General features: G+C 62.5%; 1 long non-coding RNA gene across 1 annotated transcript; it reads right to left on the bottom strand.

The window, feature by feature from the left end:
* Positions 1-4829: 4829 nt before the first annotated feature.
* LOC125755623 (uncharacterized) lies at positions 4830-7484 on the bottom strand. The gene is made up of 4 exons (XR_007412593.1): positions 7195-7484; positions 6913-7087; positions 5779-6063; positions 4830-5663 (listed from the first exon to the last, which is right to left on the bottom strand). It is a non-coding gene; the product is annotated as an uncharacterized LOC125755623 (long non-coding RNA).
* Between the last annotated feature and the right edge of the window lie 1983 nt (positions 7485-9467).

Here is a 9467-nt window from a genome sequence, read left to right as displayed (position 1 = left end):
ATTTTTATGAAATCTTCGAGAATTACAATCTGATTTCTTTTTCTTTTTCTTTTTCTTTTTTTTTAAGATTTTATGTATTTATTCGTGAGTGACACAGAGAGAAAGAGAGGCAGAGACCCAGGCAGAGGGAGAAGCGGGCTCCATGCAGGGAGCCCGACATGGGACTCGATCCCAGGACTCCAGGATCATGCCCTGGGCTGAAGGCGGCGCTAAACCACTGAGCCCCCAGGGCTGCCCTACAATCTGATTTCAAATAAATAAGACACACATACACACGGAGAGGCACCCCTTCTGCAAGGCCCCATCCTCCTGCCCTGCTCCTCTCGCGTGTCAGGACCTCCGGCCCCCATCCAGGTCGTCTATTCACTCCACGAACACACCCCCCGACCAGCTCCCCGCCAGCCTCCGGTGCGCCTCTGGGGCAGGGGTGGTTCCGAGCTGGGCCTGGCTTCAACTGCGTCTCCTAAGTGCTCGGAGGGGCCCAAAAATTCAGAACGGTGTTTTCATGCCAAACACGCATGAATGGTTTCTTCAAGAGAAAATGTGTCAGACCAAGACTAATTAGCCAAACAGCAAAACACACAACGAAACCAAAGGAAGCCAGCAAATCTGGTTCACCAGCAGCCACAAAGCAACAGGAAACAGGTAAGTCGGAGGTAAGTTTTTCAAGCACCTGCAACAGGCCTGTAAGGTGTCCTGACCAGAGTCTCTCCTAAGCCCCCCTCTTTAGGCACCCGGGCTAGATCAGCGCCCACCAGAGTTCTGCACCCGTGCACCCCTCTTCAGAGCACCCAGACCCTCTCTGACACACTTTCCCAAGTTCTCCTTCCCACCCAGACCCTGGGCATCTCTAGACCTGCCAAGTGTGCCCCCAATCCACCCTACCCCTAGGCACAGTTGGCAAACACCAAGACCTTCTCCATCAGGACACAAGCCCGGGGCCCCAGCTCACCCCAGGGGCTCTGGGGGAGGTTCCTCAGATCTGGTCACCTTCACCCAAAGGGGCACACCAAAACCTGGGAGAAATGTGTCAGGCCTGATGATATGCAGTCCCCTGGAGGGCACCAGGAAAAAGTTAGGTGCTTGGTGACCCCTGGGCTCCAGGAGCCCCTGCCCTCCAAAGACGGGCAGGAGCATCATTGCTGTAAGGTCAGGACGGGAGAGCAAGGCACTGGGAGGTGGGGAAGGACCTGGAACGGCCCCATGAGAGGGCAGAGGAGGAAGCTGCCAGGGCAGCCAGGAGGGATCCCAGGGCTGGGAAAGTCACTTGGCAGACAGCAGGGCCCCAGGGCCCAGGCCAGGGCAGACGTGAGACCCAGAATGGGTCCTGACCAGAAAAAGAACATGTAGGAACTTGACCCAGGTCCCAAGAACCCAGCAAGGGCAGGCTGGGCCCACTCTGCGCCAGAGGCTCCTGGAGTCCTGGCGGACATTCAGGCACCTGAGAGTCCTCCTGACGGGCCTGGGGGAGCCATGGCTTGCCAGCAGCCTCGGTGAATATGGGAATAGGGAGAAAGAAAGCCCGTAGGGACCGCATGCACCCTGTGAGGCGCTGCCATGTGCCAGGTTCTATGCCAAGCACCCAGCTGGGTATTTCCTCAGGGCCCCAGCCAGGAAGGGGTGGCCTCTCCAGCTAGGCCAGGTGGGCCTCGTCCCGGGATGGACATTCTTGACCCTGTTCCACCCTGCCTCGGGATCATGGCCAGCATTCACAGACCTAGGGACCCCGTCACCTCGGTCAATCCTCACCACAGCTCACGAGGTAGGGGGGTCATCATCCATCCTTACAGATGAGGAACCAAGGCTCAGAGAGGGTGAGGAACCTGCCCAAGGGCACACAGCTAGTACTCAGCAGAACTGAGATCAAGACCAGGGCAGTCTGAAGGCAGACTCCCAGCTCTCAGCACCAGGCTGCACCACGCACCCCAAAGCAGTAGGGGACGGTTGGTCTCACCCTGGGGCTGACTGCAGACCCGGCTGGTCCCCTCCGACCTCCCAGCCGCTGGACCCTGGGGCTGCTGCTGCCAGACAACACCAGGTTCAAATCAAACTCAGCTATGGAGTAACGTGAATTTCCCTCTCGGCCTCAGTTCCTTAGCTGTACAATGGGGGTGCAATGTGCACATCCACGGCCCAGGGTGAGACTGAGACTGCATGAGGATGAATGAAGTGACCTGTGGGCTGCAGGGAGGGGCTCAGCCCTAAACTCAGGGCCCCAGAAACACAGGCTCCGCCTCCCCTGCGGGCACCCTGCTTCATGCACGCCAGCCCAGAAAGCACCCGCCAGCTCTGAGTGGCCCCCCAACCCAGAGCAGCCCAGCCCTTGGCCGTCCCACCCAGGGAGGCACAGCCCCGTGGCCACCATCACCTGGGACTGGGCCAGCACCTGCTCCACTCGCCGCTCCCGCCCCTGCCCCACGGGGTTGTGCCGGAAACACCAGCATTTGGTCAGCTTGAGGCTGGGAGGGGCCGCCGTGTAGACCCGTCTGTCTGCCAGCATCCCTACCCTCCTGTGTCCCCGGGGAAGGTTGACTAAATCCTTTTTGTCCTCCTGCTGCTGATACTGATGAATCTGGACGAGCGCGTCACCTCCCCTTCCATGAACCCAGCTCATAACCACCCACTCGGTGCTTAAAGCTCTTTATCATGAGCGTGTATCGCTTTGGTAATCAGAAAATAACAACAGGGCACTTTAAAAACAATAAGTAATAATCCCCCAGGCCAGCTGGGGCGGGGGCGGGCGTCCCTGAGAGCCGTGGGGAGGGGGGGGGTGGCCGTCTGTCCGACCGCCAGCCCCAGGCAGCCTGGCCACCCCACGCGCGCTGGAGTCACACCAAGCAGCTGGGGCCTCGGGAAAGCCGGGGTTCCTCAGCTCCTAGGCCGCCGCCCTCGGCCCCCACTGCCTCCTGCAGGAAGGAAAGACTGACCTGCCTCCAGCGCCGCCCGCCCCCGCGCGCCCCACTCCTGACCCCGTCCCTCACAGAAGCCTCTTTCTCTCAGGTACACAGAAGCTTGCAGGGCGAGGACCAGGGGGAGGCGGGGGAGGCCCCCACAGCAAGCATTGGGGGGGTCCCCCTCTCCCTACCCCACTCCCCCCACCCCTGTAACTGCCTGCCCTGAGCCCCTCCTCTGGGGCCTCTCTCCTGCCCCCTGCCCTGCTCTGCCTGGCGCTGGCTCCACTGTGCTCTGGGCCCACCGAGCTGTGCTTTCTCTCCTGGCTTAGGAATCCGACTTCAAAGCAGCTTTCCCAAAGGGCCCAGAGCCACTTCCACTGCATGTGAGGCTTTGGGTAAAATTTAAAATGCCAGATCAGAGTTGCAAAGAGTGTGACACCCTCATTCACCTCAACCTCACAAGGAACCGCCTCCCTGGAGCAGGTGCTAACGGCCTCCCTTGAGGCCTTTGTGAGGCTGGCTCTGCAGAAGCCCCCACCTCCTCCAGCCCCCCAGGGCCCTCCAGCTCCCTGCCCGAGGTCCCCAATCCCCCGGGTGTGGCTCTGGGCCTTGGTCCCCTCAGCGCAGGGACCTGGCAGGCTGTGGGCACGGAGCTGGGGCCCAGAGGGTGCGCAGGGGGGTGGGGACTGCTGGCGGGACCTCTGCTCCTGCGGGGAGCTCGCTGCAGCTCTTCAGCCCGGCTGCGCCTCCCGCCCGCCCAGAGCCTCCTGCTGCCGCCTGTGATTCACCAGCTCTCGGCTCTCGGGTCGTCATCACGCCTGACTCACCTTCAGCATCAGCTAAACGTGGCCCGGAGATGAGTGGCGCCGTGGGGCGGGGAGCTGAGGGCAGGAGAGGAACGTGGCGGGGGCTAGCCTGGAGGAGCTGCAGGTGCTGCTGCTGCTGCATCACGGAGGAGCCCTGGTTCCTGCTGTCGCAGCACTTTACAGTTTACACAGCTCATCTCTCCATTCTCCAGGGGGGCAGGGCAGGAGCTGGGATTTCCACTTGGCCGATGGGGAAACAGGAGCTCCCAGAGAGGGGATGGGTGGAACGGAAGGCAGGTCTCCAGAAGGCACCCGGTGCCTTCCAGCTGCTCTGCACACACCCTGGGGTCGTCCCGTCCCAGCACCAAGCCTCAGCCCCAAGCCCAGGGACAAGGGTGGAGAGCCCAGGTCCCTCCTCAGCAGTGGGGGGGTGGGGGGTGGTGAGGACAGGCTGGGGCGGGCACAGCAGCTGCTGGTCTTGGGGGTATTCATGAGCCACCCCCCACCCCGGCCGCGCCGACCCTTAGATTGAACCTGTCTAGGAAACGGTAGAGGTGGGAGGCAGCTCGAGGGGGGCCGCCTGTCTGGGCGGTGGGTGGGCAGAGGCGAGGAGCGCACCGCACCTGGAGCAGGTGGGCGCCGGGAGACTCACAGGCCCACTGGGTCCTGTGAGCGGGACTCCAGCCCCACGACACGACAGCCCTGGAGGGAAGCTGTCGCCTCGGGTAGGGACTCAGGTGCATGGCAACATGCTCAGGGTCTCCCGGCTGGGAGGGCTGCAGGGGGCCTGGCTTCTTCCCTGGGTTCCAAGGCCAGCCCCCCGTGCTTCTGCAGGGCCAGCCAGCGGAGGGACTGGACAGCCCCGCTCCAGCCTGCAGGCCCCGGCCAGCCCCCACCCCGGGAATCGCAGCGCCCCCACCACAGCGGCAGCCCACACGGCTTCCACGGCTCAGTCTGTGTCCCTGCGGGTGTTGGGGGCCCAGGAGGTACCCAGGAAGCGTGAGGGGAGGGAGGCCTAGCGGGTGCCCAGGCCCAGCCTCCAGAAGGCTGCAGACGTGAGGGCCGCTGGCTCCAGGCCTGCCCGGACTTGGTCTTGGCCAGGCCTTCTGGCTTCCCGCTTCTTTCCCTGTCCTGGGGGGAGGCTGGTGGAGCCCCAGGGCCTGGGGGGGCGGGAAGCCAGAAGGCCTGGCCAAGGTGAGCGAGGGCCTGACACTGCTCTCTGGGCAGAGGTGGGGGGTTTTTGACTTCACACATGTCCTCAAAGGGATCATCCTCTTATAGCGCGGCCTCGGGATGCCACTGCTTGCCAGGAACACGCAGGGAGCCGAGGGGCGCAGGGATGAGGAGCTGGCCTTGTGCCTGGAGGCGGTGGCACCTGAGGAGACTTGAATAGCCACTGCCCGCCTGTCCCTTCTCACCCGCAGACTCGTCCTCCCACCCTGTTGTGCCGAGAACCGCGGTCTAGAAGAAAACCTAGGAAGCATAGAGAGGAAGGAAGCAGTAGGCAGGGGAAACTGAGGAAGGAGCATCTTTCTATTCTTTAAAAATAACAACCTACGGCAGTCTGGGTGGCTCAGTGGTTCAGGCCGCCTTCAGCCCAGGGCGTGATCCTGGGGACCCGGGATCAAGTCCTGCATCGGGCTCCCTGCGTGGAGTCTGCTTCTCCCTCTGCCAGTGTCTCTGCCTCTCTCTCTCTCTCTCTCTCTCTCTGTCTATCTCTCATGAATAAATAAATAAAATCTTTAAAACAACAACGACGACGACCTGGGAGTTCCTGGGGGGCTCAGTCAGCGAAGCGTCAGCCTTTGGCTCAGGTGGCAATCCTGGGATCCTGGGATCAAGTCCCAAGTCGGGCTCCCTGCTCAGGGGGAGCCTGCTTCTCCCTCTGCCTCTGCCTCTGCCGCTCCCTCTGCTCGTTTTCTCCCTCTCTCTCTCTCTCTCTCTCAAGTAAATATATAAAGTCCTAAAAAAAAAAAAAAAAAAAAAAACCATCTGCACATGGATCCTCAGAGCCTAGCTCTGGATGCCCAGCAGGGCCTGGGCAAGGCTGCTCACTCCCTGGGCCTCAATGGCCTCACCTGTGAGATGGGGTTTCCGAGGCTGCAGCAGCAACATGACAGTCTCACTCGGAGCCACAGCCTTGCTGAGGCCATCGTCAGTCCTTTCTGCCACCAGCACGAAGAAACAGTTCTGGGCACCTGATGAAGGAGGCCGGCTGGAGGGAGGCCGGGGTCTCCCAGGCCAGCTGGCAGCAGCGTTGACATGGGCGCCTCCTCCCGAAGGCACCGTCTCCACAAGACACAACAGGCTCCCAGCCAGGGCTCGCGGTCCTCTCAGGGCCCCCAGAAGTGTCCTTATTTCTTCTACGATCAGAAGGAGAAAAATAAACTTTTAGGTTGAAGAAAATGTCTCGATGTAGAATATGAATCTATTCATCTTTATGCCAACGCAGGCATACGATGTAATTTTTAATATTTTGCATGGAGGAGGAAAGCGCCCTGCCTCTGAGTGTAGCCAATTCAGAGTCAGATTTCCAGGAGGGAAATTCTGACTGGTCAGCCTGTGTCGGGGGCCCACCCTGGGGCCAAGAGCTGAGACCAGCGGGCAGGGCGACCAGGCCAGGGTTGGCCACCTAGATCCCCATGTCCAGGGAGAGTGAGGAGAGGCTGGGAACCCCCAAGGTAGGGGCCTGTCCTGAGGGTCCGGTCCCCAGTAGGGGCTGTGCTGGCCTCTCCTGTGCCAGGCCTGGGCCCTCTGCACCAGCAGAGATGGACACCACAGGTAGGTGCTGACAGGGGCCTCCGGGGGGCCAGAGGCGGGGCTCGAGCCCTCACCCCCCAGCTTTGGGTCTGCTGGCCATGCACGGTCTTCTCAGGTTCCCACCAGGTCCTGGTGATAAAACTGACTCAGGATCAGCCTTGGATTTAAAGCCTTGAACCAGGGGCACCTGGGCAACCCAGTGATTGAGCGTCTGCCTTCAGCCCAGGGAGTGACCTCGGTGTCCCAGGATCGAGTCCCATATCGGGCTCCCTGCAGGGAGCCTGCTTCCCCCTCGCCTGTGTCTCTGCCTCTGTGTGTGTGTCTCATGAATAACAAGTTAAAATCTTAAACAAAATAAAGCCTTGAGCCAACTGTGGAACTCCGAGAGAGTTCTCTCTGGGCCTTGTTTGCCCCTCCTGTAAAGAATCTCGGCTGCAGGGGAGCAGCCTCACGCATTGCTGGGGGAGCAGAGACGCAGAAGGATCAGGAGAATCTCAAGAGACAGGGACGGATCCCGGACGGACACTTTCGAACCGCGCTGTCGGACATCTGGCGAGTTCTTCCGGGGAGCTTGGGAGTCTTGAACGGAAAGGTGATCGGAGCCCGGAGCCAGCAGGCCTGTGCGTCCTGAGGAGGCCCGGCAGGAGCAGAGGACAGGGTCACGCCTCTCGCCCCCTCCCAGGACCCACGTGGGACCAGCCCTTCGCCAGCCCTCTGCCTTTGACCTCACACACCAGCCTGGACGCAGGCGGCTTTTCTGGGGCCTCGAAGTTCCCAGGCACCCTGCGCGCTCCACCTGGGCACACACCCAGCATCCTCCTGAGCTCCGGCTACAGTCCAGCACGCCCAGGTGGTGTGTCTCGTCCCTACGGCTGCCCTGAGGCAGGGCCTGATTCTCTTTCCCTCTCTCAAGTGAGGAGACAGAGGCTCCAGGCACGGCGTCCCGTGGAAGTCTGCGTCACCTCTGCAAACATCGTCATCACAGCGGCCGGCTGCGCGGCGGCCAGGCGGGTCCCTGGAGAGCAGCCAGTGAGGCCGGGGCGGGTCTGGTTCATCCCCGCACGTGGGGAGGGGCTGAGCCAGGCCCTGGGCTCACAGGCTGCCTCCCTGCCCATGCCCACCTGGCCCTGGGCCAGCCTCCAGGTCCCCCGGGGCCGGCCACCCCACCCAGGCCTCGGGGCCCAAGCATTGCCATTCCGGGCACACAAAGCATTCAGCCCCAGCTCTGCTGGGCAGGCCCAGGACTGGAAGCAGGCTCCCGAACATCTGGAAAACATCTTCTCCCTCTCCAGTGTGGTGCTGCAGATAACAGGCTGCACGGCTGGGGAGGTGCGCCCTCCAGGCGCGGTGTGGAGCCCGGCGGGAGGGTGCGGGCACCTTTGGCGCGGGGGCAGCAGGTGGCCATCCTCACCCCAGGGCAAGGACACTCCTCCTCGCGGGGGCCCACACGGCTGGGCTTTCTTTCTTTTTTTTTTTTTAATTGTATTTATTCATGAGAGACAGAGAGAGAGGCAGAGGGAGAAGCAGGCTCCATGCGGGGAGCCCGATGTGGGACTCGATCCCAGGACCCCGGGGTCACGCCCTGGGCCCAAGGCAGGCGCCAAAGCCCCGAGCCACCCAGGGATCCCCATGGGCTGGGCTTTCTTTCAAAGGTTGCAGAAGTGTTGATGTTTACACTTAGCGATTTCGTTCTCTCCGAAATGTAACCGTGATATAAAGACTACAGTCACCGACCCCTTTCTGCAGACCCTGTTTACAGAGGGCGTCCTTTCTCCGCTGATCTGTGCGGCCACCTCTCCGGGGGACAAGCTCTTTAAGATCTGACCCCAAAAGCGACAGAGCAGTGAAGGACTGTAATCCAGGCAGCCAGCCAGGCCCAAGAGCAGAGGGGCCCCGAGGCAGGGAGACCGCTGCCGAGCTCCGGGAGCAGGGAGGCAGCGGGGGTGGGGGGGTGGAGGTGGGGGGTGGGGGTGGCCTTCCCTGTGAGCACCCCGGCTCCCACAGAGGTGGGGCTGTCAGACCCTGGGGGGCTCCTGTCCCGTCCTCCGTGATTTCCCAGATTCCAGGAAGGCTCCCAGGGGGCGGTGGCGAGCCCCCAGCAGGGGTGTGTCCATCCTGCAGCTGGACCAGCCCTTCCGCTGCTGCGGCCAGCCCGGCCTCTGGGAGCTGCTGGGAGCCGAAGCCCAGGGCTGGCGGCGCGGAGGGCCCTGAAGCCTCAGGGCCCCGGGCAGGGGTGAAGGCCCAGGGCGGCTGGGGAAGGACGGGCCACTCTGGCCCTGGCCCTGACCCGTGAGCCCCCCCTGCAGCCTTCCCGGTGAGCGGCCTCCAAAGCTCCTGCAGCTGACAACACGGGGTGTCTGAGGCTGTGCCCGATGCGTGCTGTGATGACCTGTGTCCCTGGCCACCGGCACTGCTTTCGGGCCATGGCGCCTGCCCGAGGGGGACGTGCGGCCCAGGGAGGGTGAAGGTGGGCAGATCCTAGGGGGTCGGGCGTAGGGCTCAGGAGGCAGAAATTCAGGAGAGCAGAAAGTGGGAGGTGCCGGATGGCCCTGGACACCTCAGCAGGGAGGGCTGGTGGGGCCCCTGCAACGGTGCCCCCCGGGGGTCAGCCTTTTAGGCTGGGCCGTGGGCTGCAGCTACACAGAGAGAGACGTGGGGATGGGGGTGGGGTGGGTGGTGGGCTAAGAGCGTGCAGATCGGGTGGGAACCCCGCGAACGAAGCCCTGCGGGGAGCAGGGTATCCTGTGAAGGAGACGGGGAGAACTAGCACCCTGCCTCCCAGGTGGGCCTCTCTAAATCAGCCGCCCCGAAATGCCAGAGCAGCAGAGAGCCAGTGGGGGCTGCTGGCTCATGTTGGGAGCCCCCCGTGCCTGCCAGCTGTCCCCAGGAGCGGGTGTGAGAGTCGCGGTTGTCTCGGGGGTGAGGGAAGGAGGGGCAAGAGGAGGCCTGGGCTTTAGCACCTGTTGGTGACGTCCAGCAGGCCACCCAGGGGGAGGGCAGCCCTGAG

This window comes from Canis lupus, chromosome 8 (assembly GCF_003254725.2).
Source record: "Canis lupus dingo isolate Sandy chromosome 8, ASM325472v2, whole genome shotgun sequence".
In the NCBI taxonomy this organism is placed as follows: domain Eukaryota; kingdom Metazoa; phylum Chordata; class Mammalia; order Carnivora; family Canidae; genus Canis; species Canis lupus.
The sequence above is the reverse complement of the archived record's forward strand: the minus strand, read 5'-3'. Positions and strand labels throughout refer to the sequence as shown.